The following is a 25,453-nucleotide window of genomic DNA, read 5'->3' on the forward strand; positions in this document are numbered from 1 at the left end:
TAAATATTAATTTCCTTCTGACTTATCTCAGGGTTACTTTTACCTTTGCAAAAGAGGCCAAACTCCTTAGAGTATTTCTATTGAAGGGTGTTTTTACAGTTTAGCAAAGTGTGGTAGCCCAACAAGGTGTATGTACCCTGTCCGTTAGCACGCTGTGTTAGACTGTCACAAGTGGTATGTCTAATTCAGGATCTCAAGACGAGCCCCCAATCTCTAAGTGATTTCAATCCGGCACACACCCAAGTCAACGCCTAGCCTGCAATGCACAACTGAAATCCATATTTATTTGTGTCTAAAAGTTCTTTTATTCTGAAGGATGTACCATTCTTATCACGCCCCTCTCCTGGAACCCCCCTCCCCCGGTCACACTGAACTAGGAATAAGGCTGGTTTGCAAAGTTAAAACATTTATTTATGTAGTTATAATTCAATCACACTATGTTTTAATGGGTACACAATGATCACCAATGGGGTGATGTAACACTCAATAATCTCTTTAATACACAAGGAATAATAATGAGCAAAACAATTCAGCACAGAAATAATACTTTTGTGTGTGTTCAGAGATAGGAGGAGAAAGAGCAGGTATTCAGGAATGACAGAATTCAAACAAAATATCAATCCCAATTTCCCCCCAGCAACAAAAGAGAAAAACAGAATTGATTGGCAAGCGGTCAGAATGGTTTTAAAGTTATCTTGAGAATGGATTGGTAAAACACTAAATATGGATAAAATTGCTGAAATTATTTACGTTCTTATGGGAGCCGCTTTGGATAGTTGCTCACAAACACTAGCAATGATTTGATATTAGTGGATGTAAGCTACAAATAGACATTGAAATTTTGTTTCTAGCACAAAAATTAAGGAAGTTATGGATGTTTTAGTGGAGGTCGTTTTTTCGAGACAGGCGCAAGAATGGGAAACAGGAATGCACTTTTAAAACACAAATGGGATTTCATACACTAGATTATGACTATAGAAAAAGAGAATGCCACACAAGAATCTCCACAGACCCTGGCCAGGGAACACTTCACATTGTGGATACTCAATTTCTTTCAGGGATTCACTTTAGTTACTCACAGTCACTAATGACTTATGATTTTAGAATACAAATACGCGAAACTCGTGCAAGAAAAGTTCTGACAATTCAAAAACACTCCTAACAATATCAGGTTCTGAAGACAAAAGAGGATTGGTTTAAGATAGGGATTGGCTATGGACAGTACATATGCTAGTGACACAGTTCTATCTATAGATACTCACTAGATATGTTTTTACACAGAACTGTCAGGATTGTAGTCCATCAAGATTTCTGGTCAGTGAAGGGAATCTGCTTCTGGAACAGACAGCTGGGCATATCGGATTGGACTGGGTCTGTTCATAGCACGGCACAGGACTGGATCGTATCTGCAATGGCTCTGGTCACAGTACGGCACAGGACTGGATTGGATCTTTTGGTTCTGAGGATAATTATTTTCAGCAGGCAAGCAGTACAGCACAGCCCGGCTTTATGTTTGATGTTCCCCTTAGGTTTCTGGGGTTGGTTCTGGTTCTGGAAATTTAAGGCCTAGCTGAAAATGGTTCAGCTTTGCAATGGGCCTTTCTGCTTTGCCAAGTTTCTGGAGTCTGCTGCAAGTAAGGTGGATAGTTCTGCAGCAGGGTGCTCCACCAGCATTCGGATAGTGGGTGAATCTGTCTGTCTTTTTGTGCTCTCTGCTGTCTCCATTTATGCTTATGATAATGGGGATGTATGGGCAGGTTTCTCCTAAGCTCACCCCTTTGACAAGTATTGGTCAAGGTCTCCTCTCTTCCTTGATAGGAGGAGAAAAACAGGCTGTCACCTTTATGGTGTGGGTTTATGAAGCTTAGAGTTCACCCCTGACCTCTTGAACACAAAATCTTCTTTTGGTACAATACATATTTCCACATGTGCAACCTCTATAACAATCATATATACAGATTACATATTTTGTGTAGCAGATACTCCTCCAAGCCCCATCGCTGTGGGAACTTGTGTCTGCTTTTCACAGAATGTTGCCCTTTTCATCCAGAACACAATGTCCAATTTAGGAGCAAATTTCTAAAAATGTGCGTGTTTAACATGGGCATGCGCGTATTAAGTTTCATACTTCTATCAGAAATACATTTTGTCTAATATCACATTTTCCGCCATTTCTTCCCAGAACAAGTCATAGAGTTCTGACGCCTTTTCACCCGTGCATCCAGAAATTACATTAACAATGCCATTATTTCTATATTTTGCACAATTTTACATAGTAAGTTATCAGTCTTTTTAAAATGTGTCTTTTGTCCCTGTTAAGCAGCAAATGGTTGTTTAGCTCCACCCCATTGGTCTCTCCCTGGGACCCAGGAGCATCTCCTCCCTGTTTCTCCTGGGCAGACGCCATTTATGACCCTTCACGCCTCGCTTTCCTTTAGCTGGAGGATGTCCATTGTCTTCTTCCTCATTGCAGAATCATCACTTAGTTGTGATTTCCTGGTGGAGAGCAGCTGGAGGGAGAAGACTTGCCTCTGTGAGGAAAGCTGTTATTCCAGTTTGGGTGACTTTTAGGCAGGCTTAAATTTAAATGCTAATTCTGTTGCATTTTTCCTTAGCTTAAAACAAACTTGTGATTTCTTACGAACAGCTAGAACACTTATTCCAGAAATTAAACCATGGGCTCAAACAATTACAACATAGGTTACTCTCAGTACCAGGCCACTTAGATTTCATCATTTGATTTCAGTTTATACAGGTTTTAAAGTTTTAATCAGGCTTCTGACAGCTGTCATTCAGGCGGCCGAGGGTACTGCACAAATATTTTTACAGATTCCACAGGCCGACAACTCTTGCTGTGGATGTTTCTTTGATACTTTCAGCTTTTCAGGACATTGAATTGTAGCACCCAGCAAGAATTTTGGATGTTTGAGGGTGTTTTGTACTGGCATTCTGTAGTTTCAGCAACAAAGAAAAAGGATTTAAAACAAGATTTTTGGATTTCCTTTAACAAATCACTGCTTTTCCTTCTGTGCTCCATCTTCACATGTGGTGGAGCCCAGTGATATGTTTCAGGAGTGAGATCTCTGTTCCACCACTGACAACCTGTGTGGTAGATTGGGCAGCAATAGTTTTGTGTTTTGCAGAGTGTGATTTTCAGAGGTTTTGGCACGCACAAGGGTTTTGCGGCCATTTTGATGTTTCTGGCACCATCAGAACACAGTGATGCCGCATGGCAGAGCAAAAGTGGGTTAAGACATGCCACAGGAGTCGTGTGCCACCAATGACCTCTGCCTTAATGCCAGTAAGACTGAGATTCTCCTCATCAGCACACCCGCTCCCTCCTTCCCTGCAGCTCTCTGGTCTGCATCTCTTGGCCCTCTTCCTGCTCCCATCTTCGACTCCACACTCTCCTTCTCTCTTCACATCTCTGATGTCTCTAAGAAGTCACACTACTAACTACACCTACTCAGAGGTATTCTTCCTTTTCTCTCCTTCCCCCAGAAGGTCACTGTCTCCAGAGTTCTGGTTCCCTCTAGGCTGGACTATTGCAACAGACTGTTTCTAAATCTTCCTGCTTCTACTCTCTGCCCTCTGCAACTTATTCAGAACAGGACTGCGAGACTTGTTTGTGGCCTCAAGCCCAGGGATTGTATCTCTCCCAGACGGAAATCTCTGCACTGGCTCCCAGTGGCTGTGAGGATTAAGTTCCAAATCCTCTGCATCGTCCACAAGGCCTTCTGGGGCCTCAATACTTTCAACTCTCTCTTCCTAAATATCGTCCTTCTCGAGTCCTTTGCTCATCCGCCTCCGACTCCACACTCTCCTTCTCTCTTCACATCTCTGATGTCTCTAAGAAGTCACACTACTAACTACACCTACTCAGAGGTATTCTTCCTTTTCTCTCCTTCCCCCAGAAGGTCACTGTCTCCAGAGTTCTGGTTCCCTCTAGGCTGGACTATTGCAACAGACTGTTTCTAAATCTTCCTGCTTCTACTCTCTGCCCTCTGCAACTTATTCAGAACAGGACTGCGAGACTTGTTTGTGGCCTCAAGCCCAGGGATTGTATCTCTCCCAGACGGAAATCTCTGCACTGGCTCCCAGTGGCTGTGAGGATTAAGTTCCAAATCCTCTGCATCGTCCACAAGGCCTTCTGGGGCCTCAATACTTTCAACTCTCTCTTCCTAAATATCGTCCTTCTCGAGTCCTTTGCTCATCCGCCTCCGACTCCACACTCTCCTTCTCTCTTCACATCTCTGATGTCTCTAAGAAGTCACACTACTAACTTCACCTACTCAGAGGTATTCTTCCTTTTCTCTCCTTCCCCCAGAAGGTCACTGTCTCCAGAGTTCTGGTTCCCTCTAGGCTGGACTATTGCAACAGACTGTTTCTAAATCTTCCTGCTTCTACTCTCTGCCCTCTGCAACTTATTCAGAACAGGACTGCGAGACTTGTTTGTGGCCTCAAGCCCAGGGATTGTATCTCTCCCAGACGGAAATCTCTGCACTGGCTCCCAGTGGCTGTGAGGATTAAGTTCCAAATCCTCTGCATCGTCCACAAGGCCTTCTGGGGCCTCAATACTTTCAACTCTCTCTTCCTAAATATCGTCCTTCTCGAGTCCTTTGCTCATCCGCCTCCAACTCCCTCAGGGTCAGTCGCTTCTACAAGCAACAAACTAGGGGTAGATATCTTTTCTCAGCTTGGGCCTCTCTCTGTAACAGCCTCCCTGCCTCCCTTAAACTTGAGGAGAACCATCTCCGGTTCCAGAAGCACCTCAAAACCTTTCTCTTTGCTTCTGCTTTTTCTCCTCCTCTGCTCTGCTGACCTCCTGGCTGTAACCAAAACTCGGGCCAATGTCCTCCCCGACCATCGTCACACACCTGCACTGCCCACCAGGCAACCCCCACACTTGGGGGACTGTTTCTGTATCCCTACATTCCCCCTATCAGCACTCAACACCTGTTGTCCGCACTTACCTATGCACTTGCCACATGCTGGCCGTTACTTAACTTGTTATCTTTTACCATGTACTGCACTATCCCTGCCCCCTTCCCATGTACTTGTGCGATCTGAATTACACCTGGCCTACTAGGATCGATGTCCTGTCCTCCCTGTGTTGCCCCTCTCTTGCCATGTCGCGCCTTGAAACACTTGTGTATAGGTGCGTTATAAATGTCATATCATATCATATCATCATATCATATCATACTGGATCTGAACCAATCAGGATGTATTAAACACTTTGCACATTATCATACAACAGTTTGGGCTAATGTTTCTTAAGGTCAACACTGCATACATTGCAGAGGAAATAAGCAAGAAGAAAGAATCCAAAGATATGGGGAATTCAAAAGGTAACATACAGCACAAAAACAACCTCTGCTGATGATGTCACCGACTTCTCCAATGAAATACCAATGAGGATTAACGAGGTGTAGTAGTGTGTCATGTTTTAAAAGAATGTTTTAAAAGAATGTCACAAAATTGAAAATTGTCAAGGGCCTCATTAGAAGTCTGGTGGTATCCAGCTGGTAAGTCCACCGTGGTACCACCAGATGTTATTACTGTTACTGGCACTTGGTCTGCCGGAATTACCATGGGAGGAATTGAAAGTATTACCGGCACCGGTAATACCAATACCGGTAATACCAGAATTTTATGCTCTTGGGGTGCTGGAATTATTGGCAGCTCCGAGCTGGGCAGGTAATTCCTGGAACACCACCAGCATCCTTGTAGTGAGCCGGTCCAGAAACATGCCAGTAAATGGAATTACCAGCTCGTTATTTCTGCACTGGCACACTCGTAATGAGGCCAAACTGTCCTCCAAATGGAAAATCCTGTTCCAATGGACTGAAAATTCTAACCGATACTTGAAAATTAACAGAATGCCACAATTTTTAAAGTGAGTTGATGCTAATTATCCTCCTCTACATGAACCAGTGGAAAAGGATCCGGGAAAATTGAAGGTCTTATTCCTATCCTGATTACATAGATTATCATTAATTAAAATTAATATATTGCTTCACTGTTTCTTTCAGGTTATTCCAACTTTAATCCAAAAATAAATGAGGTAACTTTGGGCATGGGTTTGATTGGGCTGGAAAGAGAGCACACATCACATAGGAGATGCTATTTGCAAGTGAAAAGCAGAGGTTTCCGAATATTCAAATATCTGAAAATATGAATTGGCCTCAGAAACAAGGATAGTAGCTGCATGGGTGCAAACATGTTACGAACAGCACTAGTCATTTAATGAACAGGCAATTTTAGGGAGACATATTTGGAAGTAACCTTGTATTCTGAGTAGGAATTGGGCCCATAATGTGCATACAAATCCTGAGCTAAATGTCCTGACCTGCTCTTCTTTGCTTCAGTCTTAATTGCGATTTGTGGAAATGGGAAGTTCAACTGGGATTTAGAGATAAAGATGTTGAAAGGGGACTAAAGGAGGTTGTTTAAAGATGGGGGACTCATTTTAAGCAAGAACAATTCAATATTTTGAACAAAGCAAAAAACATTTCAACCTAGGATAAGGTGAATGATTTAGATACTGGCAAATTGGTTTCTTCAATACATGGAGCAACTAGAGAGGTCCCTTGGGAAAGAGGATTTCAGATGACAAAATGAAGGGGGGCGGGGGGCATGATGGCAAGATATATTGGTAAAGCTCTTGAGAAACGAATTCCGGGCTCCAAAAAATGAAGGAATATGTTGGTCCTCGATCTGCACCTCACAGGTGGAAATACAAGTAAAAGGTTCCCTACAGGTGCTAATTTCTGTAGCACCGGCTACATCCTTTTATCCATCTAAGTCAGACTGATGCTGGAATGGATTTGAAGTCAGAGGAACACGGTTATACATGTTGTGCAATTTTTCTGATTAGACATTAGATCTAACATTTTGAAATTATGGATCCTAATATTCTTTGTACTACCCTGGAAATGTTGGACGAATTGAGGTACCAACTGACATCTGATAGAAGTCATTGTGCCACTCAATTGCTAATAGCTGCAAAACAGTGGCTTTGTGGCAAGATGATTCTCCACTTGTGCTACATTTATGGTTGTACAAGTATTGAACATCCTTGCGATGGAGACACTGGCTACTGCAGTAAGCAAAAGTGGCATTATGTTTTGGGGAGCATGGTTTCTATTCCAGCACCGTAGGAAAACAGTATTGCTGACATTTTTTCTTGAACTTAATGTTAATATAAGAGTATTATGCAATTAGAACAGAGACATCTGCTAGTTCTTTGCTGGGAAGAATAGTAGGACTGGAGAGTGTTTGGAAGAGGAATCTTTGAAGATGTGGTCTGTCTATATCTATAAGAACAAGCGATGTGTCTAGGGCTGCTGAGCTTTCGTTTTTTAAGTTTTCCAGGAATGCTGTATTTGGATGGCTTTTAAACATGGTTTTGCGATGCACCAATAAAGATATTTTTCTTCAAACATGGACTCCGACCAGTTGCTGCAATTGTGGAAACTTCAAAGAGTGCAACTGGCTCTACTGTTGCCTCGCAGCAGTAACTATACATAGGGAACATTAATATAATCTATGCAAAAAAAAAACACACATGGCGTCACAAATACGTTGACAAACGGTTACAAAGAAAAGTTCCACAAAGGGAATTGTCGTTCCTTGTATTCATTGTTGTGTGGAAGAAAGAAAGTGAAAGATGAGGAATGGAAAAATCAAACAATTACAAATGGTGGCAATATGTGTTTCTCAAAAGAGGAGGCTGCGTATATGGACCTCACCTTACAAAAAGTGGCCAGTTGCAGTAGCTTTTTTTCTAGGCATATCAACGAAGAGAAAAAGAAAAAGGTAAGTGTTAAATGCGCATCGCCGAAATGTGTGTTATTGCATCGCGTAAAAGGGCATATCACTAATTCAATGGCAACTAAGTGTAGGTCCTAACATGCAGATCATTTTTACAAAACAAGGCATCCTTAAGAAAGGTTTGTAACTAAACAGTACATTAACTAGTCAACATTTCTGGCCGGGGGGAAATTAAAAACATTCAGTAAATCAAAAGTGTTCAAAACACTTAGTGCCCATCAACTATTTCTAGTCCTGTATGCACCTTCAACTTTCTGTCTAAAATCCTTGCAATTATACTTGTCATAGCAAGTTGGCAAAGTGTAGCGAAAGCTAATGTACACTAGATCAATACAATCATTGGATTTGATATAATCCTTTGATATTTTCAGTGAATTAAGTGTTTTGTTTATGCATAACGTTTCGCTTTCTGACAAGAGGTGAGATTTGTGACAACTGCTGCATTTTTCTATGTTCATACGATGGATTATACTTTCTTTTTTCTACTCACATGACTCATTTTTCTTTGAGCTATTAAGTAGGCGTGTTGCTGACTGTGGGGGGGCAGTTCATAAGTGCGCAGAGGCAGTTCTCCGATCATTTTGCACAGGTTGTCACTGTTGGTCTCTGTCATGCACCACGCTCCAAACCGAGAATGTACCCAATGCATGCAGAGATAATGCAAGCCCCCGTGTGTGGCACCTTCCCAAATCGAGGTCCGCAGCGTCACTTGGACAGCAGATACAGGAGACCTCTATTTCAACATGCAATACTATTGAACATTTTAAATGGGGTGGTTATATATAATGTAAACCACATTCTTGTATTGAACTCGCCTGCCTCAATCCAGTATGTTGCATACATGAATTCCATCCCCTTCTTCATTAATGGATCACAGGCAGTGGTGACTACGATAACGCGTGTTGGTATCAGCCCCTCCAATTACACACGTCCATTGCAGATACTTTGCCAAGCAGAGCACAACACTTCAGGAGTGTTCTGCATGACGCAGAGTAATTAACCAAATGCATGTGGGGAAGGAGGCCCAGTGCCTCATGGAGGTATGTGGGACGTCTGTCGCAGCAGGAACACAGTGGCACAAGGAAGCCAGGCCCTTAAGAAACCAGACTGGTGCCCACTTCAACACTCTCATCAAGTCCTCCTCATGAGACTCTGGGTGGAAACGTGCCCATAAATGTCCCTTCCTACTTACAATGTGGGTTTCAGTAAATCTGGATAAGGGGCGGAGGTGAGGGCCATAGGGAACAAAATGTGTATATTTAAGATAAAGTCTGTTTTTATGCATGAAGTTTCTGTGAACGTGTGTGTTTTTGAGAAGGTATCTGCATGTTTGTGCGAGTGTATGCATGTGTGTGTGACGTGTGTATGTTTGTTCTTGTGTGTGAGAGGGTCAGGGAAGGTACTGTGAACAAATATTTTACAATGCCAATGTCAGCATGTATTGGCCTCTAGCTGCATGACAACATGTAATACAGGCAAAGTCTTGCATATTTTGTTGAGCCTTGGGGTGGTAGGCTCTAAGTGTGATCGGACTGTTATATTGTGTGAAGAGGCTCCCTGATCTCCATTGGGTACAGGTAATGTTTTTACTATTCCATTCTTGGCAAACGTTTGGGCATAGGCCTTAAGAAAATGTGGTTTTACAAAGACATTCTGGAATATATTAGGCAGAAAATAACAACAGGGTCAATTGGGGCTTAATAAACTGGGGTAGTATCTGCCTTCCCTAACCATAAGGGCATTCTGGTACACAAAACACGGTTCACTGGGGAAAGTTTTCGTCTGCTTGCTGGTCAAGGCACGACAAGGCGGGTCGTTGTGGTAGTTTGAATGGTAGTCCTAAACATTGCACACAAGATAGGGAACTGTTCTGGCCCTCTGGTGAGACACCCAAACCCTACTGGGGATGGAAAAGGGAGGGGTTGTGGTGGGTTCTCTGACCACGGACAGCAGTAGGTATAGTGCCTGTCCCGAAGGGAGAAAGGAAGGAACTAATTTCAGCTCTATGCACGCGGTAGTCTTTGTACCGCATGTAATGTTGTCATCAACAGCCTAAAAGATGAGTGGGCAAGCAACAATAAAGTCGATGAGTACGGGAGGGGGATTAGATCTCGTAGTCATAAACCAAGCAACTTTGGTTAACATGTGCAAATTGGAGACATCAGGATCACAGAGTTACAGAGTGGTGCATCCAGGAACTAGCTCAGAATACTGTTACAAAGCTATTGAGTGCTATCTGGAGAGGCATGTGCTCACTTAATGGGTTAGAGCATTGCCACTTCAATGGCGGCTAAAACTAAGACAAATAACCCCCACAACAATGGGGAGGAAAGAAAGAATGGGGGGTGAAGAGGGGAGGGGAAAAAAGGTGGCTTTCCTGGATGTTCTGAATCTTAATCCAGGTAGGCACTGCCCACAGTGTTTTTCTTTGTTCTTTGAGCTCCTCCATTGACCACGCCTAGACTCATAATCTTTTGCTAAAAACCTGCCCATTTAAAGGTTCTGCCGCTTATGGTCTGCTCCTTTTTCTCCTTTTCTCCTTTTCCTTTGTCTTCTCCCCCCACTCCCCTTTCCTCCCTTCCCCCCTTCTTTCCTGTTTGTTTGCCCTCATCTTTTTTCCCCAGCCCCCCTTTCTTTTTAGAGGTTTTACTCATGCCCTCTTTGCAATGTTCCTTGTGTATCCTACTCCAGGACCCCATGCAGCCTGCCATCGCTGCCCTACTACGACTGAAAATCACTCATGGTCAATCTGAAACTCAACAACCAATCCAACACACTTTTCTTTCTACAGACCGCCCAACTATAACCACAACTTTGCCACAAATCTTACCAACACTAAAGCCAATCTCTCTACAAACCATTGTTCTTGTCGGCTTTAAAATTAATTTGGTTTGAAAGAGAAAGTGAAACCACTACAAACTCCCGCAGCACCCTACTCGAAACCCTTCCCTTCAAACAAATAGTAAACAGTCCCACACATAGAGCTGGTCACACTTTAGACACAATCTTCTGCAGAGATGTTCTCTCAACCGCCACCCCACCCACACAAATCATACAGAGCAACTATCATATAATACCATTCACCATCAAAATCCTGAGCTGCATGATACTCACAAGCATGAAATTCCCGGCGCAAACAAAAGAAACCTGACCATGAAACCCTAACAGAAATATTGGAATCCACCACACATTACACCTCCCAGCAAAATAGAATAACGCAGGACTCAGTGGAAGAGAAGCTTCACACCTGGATCACAGAAGCAATACATCAAAACACACCTGTAAAACTCTTCATATCCATTCCAAAGAAAATTGTGGTGAGATGATTCACATAAGAACTGAGGAAACTCCCAAAAAAAATAATGTAACTTAGAAAAAAGATGGAGAAAACACTACACCCAATTGGGCAAAACCAACTACCAATGATAATACAAATCAGCAGACCTGAGATCCAAGAAAAGCATAATAAACCACAAGAATCCATTCAGCTGCAAACCCAGAAAAGGACATTTTCAAAATCATTAATAATATAATAATTATAATATCTAGTTTTATACAGCGCTACAAGCTCGCAGGCATTTGAGTGCTGAGATAACAGTTGACATTACTATCCCTTGCTGTGGTATGATATGATATGATATGATATGGCATTTGTAACGCGCCTATACACAGGTGTTTCAAGGCGCGACGAGGCAGGGAGGGGAGGAAACAAGGGGAAACAGACAACGATCCTACTAGGCCAGGTGTCATTCAGATCACGCAAGTGGAAGGGTGGGGGAGGGGGAAAAGTGCAAAGGGAAGGGGAGGGGGGGAAGTGCAGTAAAGGTAAGTGGCGTAAAGTAATAAATAAATAGGGCCAACTGGTGGCAAGTGCAAGGTAAGTGCAGAACAAGTGCTGGAAAAGGGGGGGGGGCTGTAGGGATACAGAGACAGTCCCGCAGTGCAGAGGGGTTCCAGGGCATCAGTGCAAGTGGAGAGTGGCTGGGCCCAGGACCGAGGCCGTTAAGAGTGGTCCAGTTGCAGAATCAGTGCAGTATCAGTGAGGAATAATTGGCTGTTCAGCAGGGGAGAGGGAGAGAGAAAGCAGAGGCAAAGAGGAAGGTTTTGAGGTGCTTCCGGAACCGGAGATGGTTCTCCTCAAGTTTCAGGGAGGCAGGTAGGCTGTTCCAGATGGGAGGCCCCTGCCGCGGAGAGAGATCTACCCCCAGCTCGTTGCTTCGAGAAGCGGCTGACCCTGAGGGAGTTGGAGGCGGATGAGCGAAGGGCTCGGGAAGGAAGATATTTGGGAAGAGAGAGTTGAAGGTATATAGGACCAAGGCCCCAGAAGGCCTTGTGGACAATGCAGAGGGTTTTGAACTTTATCCTCGCAGCCACTGGGAGCCAGTGAAGAGATTTCACTCCTGGAGAGATACGGTCCCTGGGCTTGAGGCCAAGGACAAGTCTCGCAGTTCTGTTCTGTATGAGTTGCAGAGGGCGGAGAGTGGAGGCAGGCAGATTAAGGTAGAGGCTGTTACAGTAATCCAGCTTCGAGAGAACCAGGGCTCGGGAGACAGTGAGCTTCTGGGGGAAGGAGAGGAAGGGAAGAATACCTCTGAGGAGGTGCAGCTGGTAGTGTGACTTCTTAGCGACGTCAGAAATATGAGGAGAGAAGGAGAGTGTGGAGTCGAAGATGACCCCAAGGTTTTTTGCATTGCAGGTAGGAGCAGGGAGGGGGCCAAGGGAGGCAGGCCAGAGAGCTGCAGGGAAGGAGGGAGTGGGTGTACCGATGAGTAGGATCTCAGTCTTACTGGCATTAAGGCAGAGGTCATTTGCGGCACACCATTCCTGGATAGCAGACAGACAGTCAGAGATGAGGGAAGGAGAGGGGGAGGCTGAGGGTAGCCTGAAAATGAGCTGGGTATCGTCCGCATAGCACTGGAAATTAGGGCAGAGAGCGGCGATGCGGTGGGCAAGGAGTGCCATATACTGGTTGAACAGCCAGGGAGAGAGATTTGATCCCTGGGGGACACCACAGGTGGAGAAAAAGATGTTGGAGAGGAAGGACCCCAGTTGGACCTGGGAGGGTCGATTTGAAAGGAAAGAGGTCAGCCACGCCAGAGCCTGACCAGTGATACCCAGGTTTTCACGGAGACGGTTGAGCAGGATGGCATGGTTGACAGTGTCAAAGGCAGAGGAGAGATCGAGCAGAATGAGAACACACGGAGTGTTGGAATCGAGGTTCAAGAGTAGGTCTTCACGGATGTTCAGGAGAGCAGTTTCCGTGCTTCTGGCAGCTCTGAAACCAGATTGATGGTCATGAAGACTACCAACAGATTCAGCATGGAGGTTTAGCTGGGAGATGGCCAGTTTCTCCAGGAGCTTGCCCAGGAAGGGAGTGATGGAGATAGGGCGATAGTTAGCCGGGCAGGAGGGGTCGGAAGAGGGTTTCTTGAGAAGAGGGTGCACAAGGGAGTGCTTGAGGGGGGAAGGGAAGACTCCAGAGGCGAAGGAGTGGTTGCAAAAGTCAGCCAGGGCAGGAGCCAGGGAGTCGATGTGGTTCTTGATAGTTTTGGAGGAACAGGGGTGAACCTGTTTAGACGAGACTTTCATAGATCGGACTTGTCTGGAAACCTCGTCAACAGAGAAAAGTGGAAAGGCAGAGAAAGAGGGAGGAGGGGTGACTGCAGAAGGGCCAGAGGAAGAGCCGGGAAGGGAGGGAGGGAGGTGAAAGGAGGAGAGCGAGGACAGGATGTCCTGAGTTTTAGAGATGAAGTGAGAGGCCAATGCAGTGCAGAGGGCCTGGGAGGGGACAGGAGAGGTAGAGACTGCAACAGGGTTGGCCAGCTCCTTGCAGATTTTAAAGAGTTCGGCGGAGTTGTTAGATGCCGCAGAGATGCGGGCTTGGAGAAGGGCTCTCTTCTTGGTGAGAACGGAGAGCCGATACTGCCTTTGGAGCAGGCAGCAGGCCAGTTTGTCAGAGGATGAACATGAAGCACGCCATTTCCTCTCTGCAACCCGGCACTTGCGTTTTAGGGTGGCGAGATCTCAGTCATACCAGGAGTTACATTTGGTTTTGGGCTTCAGGCGGATTCTCATGACGGGGGCAATGATATCAAGAGTAGCAGATATAGCAGAGTGGAGCATAGAGAGGGCTGTGTCAGGGTGGGAGTCAGCCGAAGGGGCGGGGGGGGCGAGAAGGTAGCAGCGAAAGCCTCAACTGACACACGCTTCATGGGTCGGATGACCGAGAAGGTGGGTGGCAGTGAAGAGGGTGGCTTTGCCTGTGGGGTAGGGAGGGTGAGGTGGGAGGATAGGAGAAAGTGATCACTCCAGGAGAGAGGCGTGGAGAGAGGGACGGAGAGGGGAAGGTCAGAAGAGATAAGAGCATCAAGAGTGTGCCCAGCATAGTGAGTAGGCCCAGACGGGAGAATAGAGAGTGAGAGAGAGTCGCAGAGGTCACGAAAGAGAGCAGTGGAGGGACTGGAGGCATCAAGGTGGATGTTGAAGTCGCCAAGAAAGAGGAGTTGAGTGGTTGAGGACAGGAGTGAGGAGGAGAGGTCAGCCCACTCAGAGAGGAAGGAGGAAATTTGACCAGGTGGCCGATAGATAGTAGCCACGGTAAGGGAATGGCTAGGAGAGAGAGAGAGTCGGCAGACAAGACATTCAAAAGAGGAGTAGGTCTGCGTAGGAGTGACAGTGGCAGGAATCCACTCAGGGAAGATAAGGGCAACACCACCCCCTGCACGGTTAGGCCTGGGCATGGAGAGGATCTTGTAACCATCAGGTAGGAGTGTGTCAAAGCTGGTGGCAGAGCTGGCTGTGAACCATGTCTCAGTGAGACAGAGGACGTCGAGGTCCAGTTCCTCAAGAAGGTGACAGATATCAGAGGAGTGTTTGATGGCAGCGTGAGAATTTAGAGTGGCAATGTGGAGAAGGTTGCCCTCCTTGAAGAGCTTCCGGGAGGGGTACAGATCAGAGGTACGCCCTGCGGAGGTGTTGAAGAAGGAGGTGAAGAAGGAGCACGAGAGGGGGCAGGGAGGGAGGGTAGAGGCAAGGTAGCCAAGGATAGAGGAGGGGGGACAGCAGGAGAGGAGAGGAAGTTGATGAGGTGGGGGAAGCGTCTATCAAAGAGGAGAAGGTTGGCCTGAGGGCCTTGGACCAAGATGGTCCCATTAGCGTAGACATTAATGATGGCCTTAGAGGAGCGGAAGGGGGCCAAGAGGACATCCCAACGGGTGCCACCATTAATGGGAGAGGAGGAGAAAGGAGAGAGCACAGAGACCATATGAAGGGTCCATAGGTCAGGCGAAGGCACGAAAAAGAGGATGTCAGTGAGAGTTTCCCTAGAGCAGGCACTAGTGTAGGTGTCAGCGATAGGGAGGCCTGGGTTGGAGACCAGGATGATCTTTTTAAACTTTTTCCTACCAGATTTAGTGAGGAGAGCAGGATAGTCAATGGAGAAGCAGTTAGAGAAGATAGGCGAGACAGAGAGCACCATGGAGTAGGAGGGAGGGGGGGGAGACAGATGAAACGAGAGCACGCAGACAGGAAGTGAGCGGCAAGCACAGGTTACCACAATTAGAGCAAACAAACAGTAGAGCGTATTAGGTACCGGGCCACCTAAGTTTGAGAATCCTGCAAGGGGAGAAAAAACACCCTAGTTTACCACAGTTCAGAGCAAAAACAGTAGAGCGTATTAGGTACCGGGCCACCTAAGTTTGAGAATCCTGCGAGGGGAGAAAAACACCATAGTTAACCTCAACTGTAAATACAGTGAGGCAAGGCCCCATGCGGATGTAACCAGGAGTAGGAGGGGTGGGCCGGGGAACGGAGAACAGGTGGAACTGGCGCCTGGCGTCCCCTGCGGACACCTGCAGACACACAGGGAGCCGCACTGTAGGAGTCGCCCTTGGCCTGGGGCCCTTAGCCGCGGGGGCTGCCGGGCAGAGGGCTGCCCAGGAGGGGGGAGGTTATAGGCAGAGGGAGAGGAAAGGGGGGGGTGTGGGCGGGCAGGGAGGCAGGGAGGGAGAGGAAGACCAGGAAGTGGGAGGGGGGAGCAGGAGCAGGCCAAACACCGCGCTAGGAGCGCGAAGAACAATTAAACTATGTTTGCAAAAACAAAACACTCACGGAGGCCCAGGCAGGGCTTCCCAGGCCTGCTGTTCCCCTCAGGCCACCAGCGACCGCTCTCCACGCTCAGCTGGAGAAAAGAAGCGAGCGGGGGGAACGGCCGTCGAGTAGGCCATAGGGGAGGCAGGCACACAGCCAATCAGAGGGGGGGTGGGCGGGCAGGGAGGCGGGGAGGGAGAGGAAGACCAGGAAGTGGGAGGGGGGAGCAGGAGCAGGACAAACACCGCGCTAGGAGCGCGAAGAACAATTAAACTATGTTTGCAAAAACAAAACCCTCACGGAGGCCCAGGCAGGGCTTCCCAGGCCTGCTGTTCCCCTCAGGCCACCGGCGACCGCTCTCCAAGCTCAGCTGGAGAAAAGAAGCGAGCGGGGGGAACGGCCGTCGAGTAGGCCAGAGGGGAGGCAGGCACACAGCCAATCAGAGGGGGGGGTGGGTGGGCAGGGAGGCGGGGAGGGAGAGGAAGACCAGGAAGTGGGAGGGGGGAGCAGGAGCAGGCCAAACACCGCGCTAAGAGCGCAAAGAACAATTAAACTATGTTTGAAAAAACAAAACACTCACGGAGGCCCAGGCAGGGCTTCCCAGGCCTGCTGTTCCCCTCAGGCCACCGGCGACCGCTCTCCACGCTCAGCTGGAGAAAAGAAGCAAGCGGGGGGAACAGCCGTCGAGTAGGCCAGAGGGGAGGCAGGCACACAGCCAATCAGAGGGGGCGGTGGGCGGGCAGGGAGGCGGGGAGGGAGAGGAAGACCAGGAAGTGGGAGGGGGGAGCAGGAGCAGGCCAAACACCGCGCTAGGAGCGCGAAGAACAATTAAACTATGTTTGCAAAAACAAAACACTCACGGAGGCCCAGGCAGGGCTTCCCAGGCCTGCTGTTCCCCTCAGGCCACCGGCGACCGCTCTCCACGCTCAGCTGGAGAAAAGAAGCGAGCGGGGGGAACGGCCGTCGAGTAGGCCAGAGGGGAGGCAGGCACACAGCCAATCAGAGGGGGGGGTGGGCGGGCAGGGAGGCGGGGAGGGAGAGGAAGACCAGGAAGTGGGAGGGGGGGAGCAGGAGCAGGCCAAACACCGCGCTAGGAGCGTGAAGAACAATTAAACTATGTTTGCAAAAACAAAACACTCACGGAGGCCCAGGCAGGGCTTCCCAGGCCTGCTGTTCCCCTCAGGCCACCGGCGACCGCTCTCCACGCTCAGCTGGAGAAAAGATGGTGCTCAATTTATCAACCTCAGAAAGATGAACGGTTGAGTTGGCACTGCCGGGAATGGAAGCTGCATCTGCAGGCTGCACACATATTTCAGAAACAGGTGCTCAGAAACCAGGCCAATACAAAAACACAACTTATTGCAACAACTGTGTCGTACCATTGCAATCCCTATGTGAAAAATAGAAGCAATAAGACGGACCATCCACACAGACCGAAGTACCACAACAACCCTCCAATAAACCAGCATTACATCAATTGCCACAAAACTCAATGACTTTGAACCTATAAGCGAAGAAAGTTTTGGCAAACTAATAAAATATTTCTCATCTACAAAACACTAGCCTTATACTTCTGACTGCTAATGAATCTATCCCTAAACACAGGAACAGTACCAACATCATTAAAATCAGCATACATCAAACCCCTCCTAAGAGAGGACACAGAAAATACAGAAGTCCATACTAACTAAAGACTTTTATCAAATCCACCATACCCAGAGAAAATCCTAGAGAACCACGTCAACAAATAACTACTCAATCATGTAGAAAGCAACAGAATACCTGACCAATCCCAAGTCAGTGGCATACCCATGAGAGGAACTGAATTAGCATTCCTACCCATATGGGACAACCTAAAAATATGCGTGGACAACAGCACCCACTTGGCTCTCATACTACTGGACATATCAGCTGCCTTTGACACAATCAGACACACACGGCTAATGGAGAGACTGGAGGAATGCAACATTAAAAACTCTGTGCTGCAATGGCTGAAATCTTTCCTCACCAATCAAATCAAAAGAACACACTTACCACTATTTACATCAAACACTAAAATATCAGCTGTGATATACAAGAAGGATCAAGCCTTTCCCCACTTCCCTTCAACATCTACAGGATCCCCCTAATGAAACTCATTCAAACCCATGGACTGACAACCTACATCTGTACAGACAACACCCAACTCCTCTTCAAGATAACTTCTGACCGAAACCTTGACAAGACCCTCAACAAATGCCTCACCAATATAAACACCTGGATGACAAACAGCATCCTCAGGCTAAATCCAATCAAAACAGAAATAATGATCTCCCCACCGGAAGGCAATACACAACAGGCATACCTGACCTGGCGACTGAGCATGGGAACCCAACCAGAGACATCAACAGTGATAAAAAATCAAGGCATTCTCATGGACAATGGACTCTGAATGCAGTAGCAAAATAAGTCCCTATCTCCTGCGATTAATAAGAGGTAGCCTCCATTAACTCAATTTCCCACACAGAACCCTTGCAATCAACCCATTGGTATTATCAAGAAAGACTACACAGATAATTTTTATCCTGGAATTCCAGAACATCTCCCAAAAAACTACAAGGCATCCCAAATTTGACAGCAAGACTACTCCTGAGGCTAAATAGAACAGACCACATCACACCGGCCCGTAGACGCCTGCATTGCTACCAGTGAAGAAAAAAGCAATATGTTCAAAGCCCTCTGCATTGCCCATAAATCACTACACAGACAATTAGCTGAATACCTCCAAGCTACAATCACCCTTTAACAACTAGTGAGAGACTTAAGAATGAGCAACAACTGCAAAATAGAAACAAGACATTAAGAGAAAAGAAATTCGGAGGAACACCTTCTCCTTTCTGATAGCCAAACCATGGAACTCGATATCGAAGGAAATAAGAATGCCAGAAGACTACCTAACATTCAGGAAACAACTAAAACCCTTGCTATTCAACTCATTGAGATATACCTACTACACACGTTCAGAAGTCTAGTGAAACAACCAACTAACACATTCAATATCTACAGACACCAAACAACTTAGACACTGGACACCTCCCTTCTGGACAAAATCCTAGTGCACACAACAAAGCACCACAGTTTCTCCTGGTTCTGCATGCATCAATAGATGAACAAAAGCTCTATGCTATTCCCTCTCTTCCTCTCTAACCTACTCTACCCAATTATCTAACAGAGCCACGCGAGTGCCTGGAGACCATACAAAAGGCAGCAGTGCACAGTATAAATCAAAATTACATAACATAAATGTACTGCCCAGCATGTTCAGCTCAAAAAGAAGACCAATTAAATGGCATGTGTTTTTGTTCTGTCGATGCTGACATTTGTACATATATGCTCAAGCCTATCGTTAATAAATTTGGTTTTAGACTTTGTACTACAGTCTTACTGTTTTTATTGTGGGCAGATTCTCTACAAAGTACATGTTTTTTTACTATCTTATTTCAGAGAAGCATTGGACAGACAAAACCAATCAGGAATGTTTACCTCATATTTTATATTTTTTGTAAGATGTTTTAAAACTGTTTTCATGGTGATGTTTATTTTCTGAAATACAAATAATTAATTGATTCATCGATAAAGAGTGGTTTATAGAGGAGAACACCTTCAAGCCTTCCTAAGTAGCTGGGGATCCATTCTGTGCACCACCTTAAGCATTTAGCAGATACCATTGATTTCTTGTATGTAGTGTTGGTTTTGAAAACTGTAAAGAAGTAACAACTTTCTGGTCCAGATTTACAGACAAAACCATTAATCACCTTGGAGGATTTTCGTACTATTAAAATACTTAGCAGGAAGGTAGTGCCAGCATAGAGCAGAGCCTGCAGAACTGGACTCTTTGTTGAAAAGTTATGATCCTCTATTAGTCTTATCTTCTGCCGCAAAGTGAGACCATCAGGGATAAATGTTGCTCGTGTTTACACTGTATAACAAGTGGAGACATCTAAATATCAAGGTTCAGGGGTAAAGATGAACCTAGATGAACACCAATCAACAATACCATAGCTGGAGAGAACACAATAATGGGCCTCATTACGAGGTTGGAGGTAGCCTTGCCGGTAAAACCAGCAAGGGTACCTCCAAACTCGCAACTGGGTCTGGCACTTGCGAATGGGCAATTACGAGGGTATTCCAACCCCACCGGACCCAGTATGTGCCCTTTCGTGGGTGCCGGACCCGGTACATCCCCATTCCCATTCTCATTTGATCCCCATAGGACTCAATTGGAATGGTGACTGTTTACAACGGTGCCGGTGCATCCGACTTGTGCTCGCAGGTGCCGCTCTGCCTGACAGGCACCCCCGAGCACAGCTTGTAGTATGGTGGTACGGAAGCAACTGTGCCTGTAGTGCAACCAGCACGGTTGTTGCCTTACCGCCATACTTATAATGAGGCCCAATATGTTTCTGTGCATACAAACACCTCTGATTTTAATACACAGTGTGACACATCTTTCAATAATTTGTATACAAAGTGGAGTTCCAGGGCTCACAAAGGCTATTGCCATCCATGAAATAAGAGACAATTGAGTTTGTGGTCTGGTACTATATACGTGTAAACGTAACCATATTATGTCACTCTGGGGAATAAAGCTCGGAGATCTCGCCTCAAAAAGTGAAAGAAGCTACAATGTATCCTATGGCTCCTGGTTTATGACATATTTCTTTCTCAAGTGCATTCAACAAATGCTACCCTTCATCTAATCTTCGGTTGCACAATGAGGATCAAACTAACTAGTACCTAGGGATAATATATTGAGAGTTCTTTATGTAAACCTATACCTATACCTATTCCCAGATAGCGCAGCAACAGTGTGGCGTGAGTGTGCCTTGGTGCGGAGTCGAATTTTTCCCGTTGCTTCTGCCATCATGATACAACTTGGAGCCTAGCTAGGAGCGGCTCGCATAGAACAGCATTCTATTGCTCTGATCTGCTCAGATCAGCGTTCTATTCAGCAACCTTCTACCTGCAACACGAGGAGGAGTAAAGGAGCATGGCAGCTTGCATGGCAAGAGTGTAATGTGAGTGTGCCTTGGTGTGGAGTCCAACTTGTAGTTACACTTAATGCTGGGCCTTGGTGCCGTTACTGGGCCAGTGAAGCCTGCAGCATGCAGGATTATCGCAATTAGCACCCTGAAGCAAACTGTGGAAGTGCTAATAGCAACAAAATAAAACCTGCTATGCTGCTTCATTAACAGCACGGCTGGGGAGAGTCAGGGTAGCCATGGAAATGGAAGGCTGGATTTGTGGGTGGGAGCGAGGGCAGAAGGGTCCGGCGACCACTTGGGTAGCTTCAAACCGGGGCTTGGATTTGTAGCAACCTGATTGGCTGTTTTACCCATAGAGGGTGCTAATGTAAGACTATTTTTGAAATAGAGTATATACTACCTGGGATAATGCTCAAAACATAACGTGTCAGCTACATGCAAAGATAACAATGTGGACTCAAAAGCAAATCTTTTGGGATTTATTTTTGGGGCGGGGCAATTGAATATTAAGGAGTGGGTCAAAAGTCAGTGGTGGAGGAGGTGATAAGAGAGATGACATACAGATAAAAGTGTGCAATGGGCTATGTAGCAGGATGCTGATATTCAACTCGACATATAGAACATTAAATGGGCACCAAACAGACTCATATTTATATAAGTTAATACATCACCCCTTTTTCTCTACTTTAGAATGCAGTAACAGAATGCATCTATCCACATTAGCTTGGGATCACCTCAGGTTCACATTTCTAATATTTTAGGACACTGATATTAGTACTCATATTGGCACATAAAAGCCACAGTTGCTAGGCCTTATGTGTGGTATCTAGCCTGTCTTATAAGTGCAATTGGGCCAAAACCATCTCAGCAGCATTTGACACAATAGACCACCAGAAACTGGATTGGCATTTTTCTCCCAAGAGGGTGGCCTCTATATTCCTATCAATGTTTGTCTGGATTAAGCTTTACACTACTAGTGTGCCACTTCTATCTCCATCTTTCTACTAGGATTTGAGTGAGAGAAAATACTGATTTCTCAGCATTTGTTTTAGGAGTAGACAGTTAGGATAATTTCACCTAGAAACACTTTTGTACAGACGCGTTATAAATGCCATATCATATCATATCATATCATATCAATGTACATAGACTAGCCCTGTCACTCATTGCTTATGTCACTGCATATTTAACTCCACATTTTCCAACTTGTCTCTCAATCCAGCTGACTTTTATAATCTTTATCTTCCATTACATGATGTGTAGCTGATCAACTGCCCCTTGAGATTGGCTTTCAAAGTATCCCAAACAATGTGTCTATATGCAGTCCACTTGCTAACTTCTACAAAGAGCTTTACTTTGACACTTATGCACTTTTCTACTGATATATGTGATACTTTTAAAAAAAAAAAAGGCTACTTCCAACCAGGAATAACACATTCATGGTTGCATGATCATAGATAGCTATAACATATATCTCCAAACTGAACACTTTGTTAAAACACAGACATAATCTATTCCACAGAATGAACTATGTAGTGGTGAATAACATGAGTGCTGTCTCTCAGACGGGTAGCCAACCCTGCATCATCTTGCAAAATAAATGTTTCTGGAATTTTCATCTATGTGGATTACCAATAGCTACTAATTTGACAATCATGATCCCCTCTTGAATAGGCCAAAACCTTTTCTAACGCCAGCTTCATCCTAGGATCAGTCTTGGACAGTGTAGGTTGGGCAAAGTCAGTAGTATCTTGCCATAACATTCATTGGTTGCACGTTGGGTTCATATACACAACCAACTATATACTGCATGGTATTTCTGTAGGCCTGTAGTATTGTATCTCTAGACTTGTCTGTCGCCACAGAGCCCAACTTGAATCCAGGTTGTGCCCAACAAAAATGGTAACTTCTTTAGATATGAAAGAGAAGCAACTTGAGATTTCGACTAGGAATATGTAATTCTGAACATCATCTTTATTTTTTTATAGAAGGTTTGCATCCCCCCTCATGTCCACCCAGAGCCCATTTAGTCAGGAATGCGTCTTTCACATCCACCTGACTCTCACTCACACATTACTAACACCACCTCTCACAGACAGAACCCCCTAGATGAATACAGACTTGTTTTATCATGTGTACATTTATTTGGTATATATTTATATCTTTAGCATCTCCAAATAAACATATTTTTTTGTGCATTTCAATACAATGGGTCTTTGTGGAAAGAGCTAGACCTGTAGCGGGAATTAAAACAATTACATCAAATGACATCATTAGACGTTGCTAAACATATTACATTAGAATGCATGTGCACCGAATGCATACTGAAGACAGCGAAGCAGAGTTTGAAGAAGCTACCAAAATGTTTTGAATCACAACTCCCATCAACACACCCAATAACATTCCTTATTAGGGCTGATGTGACTTGTGTTCCAAAGCATTTGATGAATGCAGGGAAAAGGACAATTCTTGTGTAAATGTATGCATCTCCGGGACAGATTCGAAATGAAAAAAGGTCACACCAATTACAATGAGTAATGACATATCTAGTATATCACATATAGGCAAACATATTCTGAAGCCAATGATGTGCATGTGGTTCGAGTGCATGATCCCCAACACCATACCCCATCACTGATATCCAGCAAAGGGAAAGACCACGCATACACAGTACTGTCACGTCTGCTGTTCACACTGTCTGGTCAGAATTGCAGAATCAGGCCATCAGTTAACAGAATGAATAATGTCTCTGAGCAAACCCGAACTTTCTTCATGAAAGTCAACAGAACTAATGCACCTTCCATTGATGGATGCATGAGCAAACATGTTTGGTACACACATTGGCGTGCATTGTAATGCTGCGATACGTAAAGATTGTCAACACTTATCTTTAGAATAAGAGTAATAGATCTGCAATAGCTTTGTGTCTTGTGCTGGACCATAATGCACTGTACAAAAATAAAAATAAAAATAAACCCTTACAATATATATGATTATTGAAAATCTGAATGGGTCTTGAGATTGGTTATCAAAGGGGCTGCTCAATAGAACATTAGAAAAATGTCACTTTAATGTTATGCACTGTGCACTTCAATAATAATGGATAGGGCGCTGATGTCACGCACCTGATTTCAGAGGCAAGGGCAGCATGACATGATTAATACAGTTTTAGTGAGCCCTGAAATATTGTGAAGTTTTACAGAATATTATGAAGTTAACCGGCAGAATGAATACGTATAGTAATTAGATGATAGAGTATACAGGGCCTCATTACGAGTGTGGTGGTAATTTTGTGGTAAATCCCCTAATGCATGGCTCCAAAATAATTTACTGTTACCGCCATTTTCTCTGTGACTATACTACAGAATTACAATTGGTGTTATGGTAGTGTGATTCCCCATTTTTGGAGTCCATAAGACTCCATGGGGATTTCTGGAACATTTTCCACTGGTCTAATAACCGCGTAGTAAATCTGACGATGTTTGGACATACAGTGCAGGATTTATATCCAGCAACAAACTGGAGGTGAATCCATCATTTATAATTAAAAAATCACCAGTTTTACCGTGTGGTAATTCCGCTAGTTGTTATTCTGCCAAAACCTATAATTTGGCAGTGTGGGAAAATGGTGGGAATTCCTTTACCACAGACAATGTGGGAGCAATGGAATTACTGCATTGTATCCTGCACCACCAAACTTGCACTAGGTCCATCAGTTCTATACATAACTGATCATTACATTATCAAAAACACACCTTGCATAGCTGGTAGACAGAAATCACATGTCGCATAGAGCAAATCCTCACCATTTCAAGAGGCTAAGATGTTAAAGGCCTGAGGGGACCAAGCATTGATGGAGGCTAATGTGACTCCCTAGATTACCTGCCAGCTGTTGCAAGTCTGTACCACTCAACAACACACATATTTCCCAATCGTGCATGGCATGTTGCCCACCAATGGGCTGGAGGTGAGAACTGCAAACAGAACAGACGAAAGGAGCTGCTGTATTCCATGGTGCTCATGACGATCCCAGAATTGTCTCACACAAAGGTATCAAGTGAACTCATTATTTGCACTTTTTTGGGGAAAAAAATGTTTTGTCGGTTGTATGGGGGATAAGCACCTTAATGTTACGATAAATGGCAAGACGATCTCCAGCTTTCCAGTAAATATACATAACACCTCAGTAAATTCAAATGAAAAGAAACCAAATCTCCAAAACAGTAGTGCCCATTTCAACAATTCTTTTACTTTGCATTTAAAAGTGTGACTGCTTGAGAGAACTAAAAAGCAGCATCCATACTAAGGTGTTAAATATATGTGCATATTGAAACATACATCGATCGCGTCAACACATCATTCTGTTTTGCAAGTCTGCTGCATATCCCTTCGACCGCGGATATGTGAGGAAAATGCCTTCCCAAAACATATAATATCTATCACCTCATTTGTGCTTGTTTCATTTGTCAGCAGTTAAACAAAGCTCAAAATACATTTTAAAAAAA

The sequence above is a fragment of the Ambystoma mexicanum genome, chromosome 8 (genome assembly GCF_040938575.1).
Source record: "Ambystoma mexicanum isolate Mex_15411 chromosome 8, UKY_AmexF1_1, whole genome shotgun sequence".
Classification (NCBI taxonomy): Eukaryota; Metazoa; Chordata; class Amphibia; order Caudata; family Ambystomatidae; genus Ambystoma; species Ambystoma mexicanum.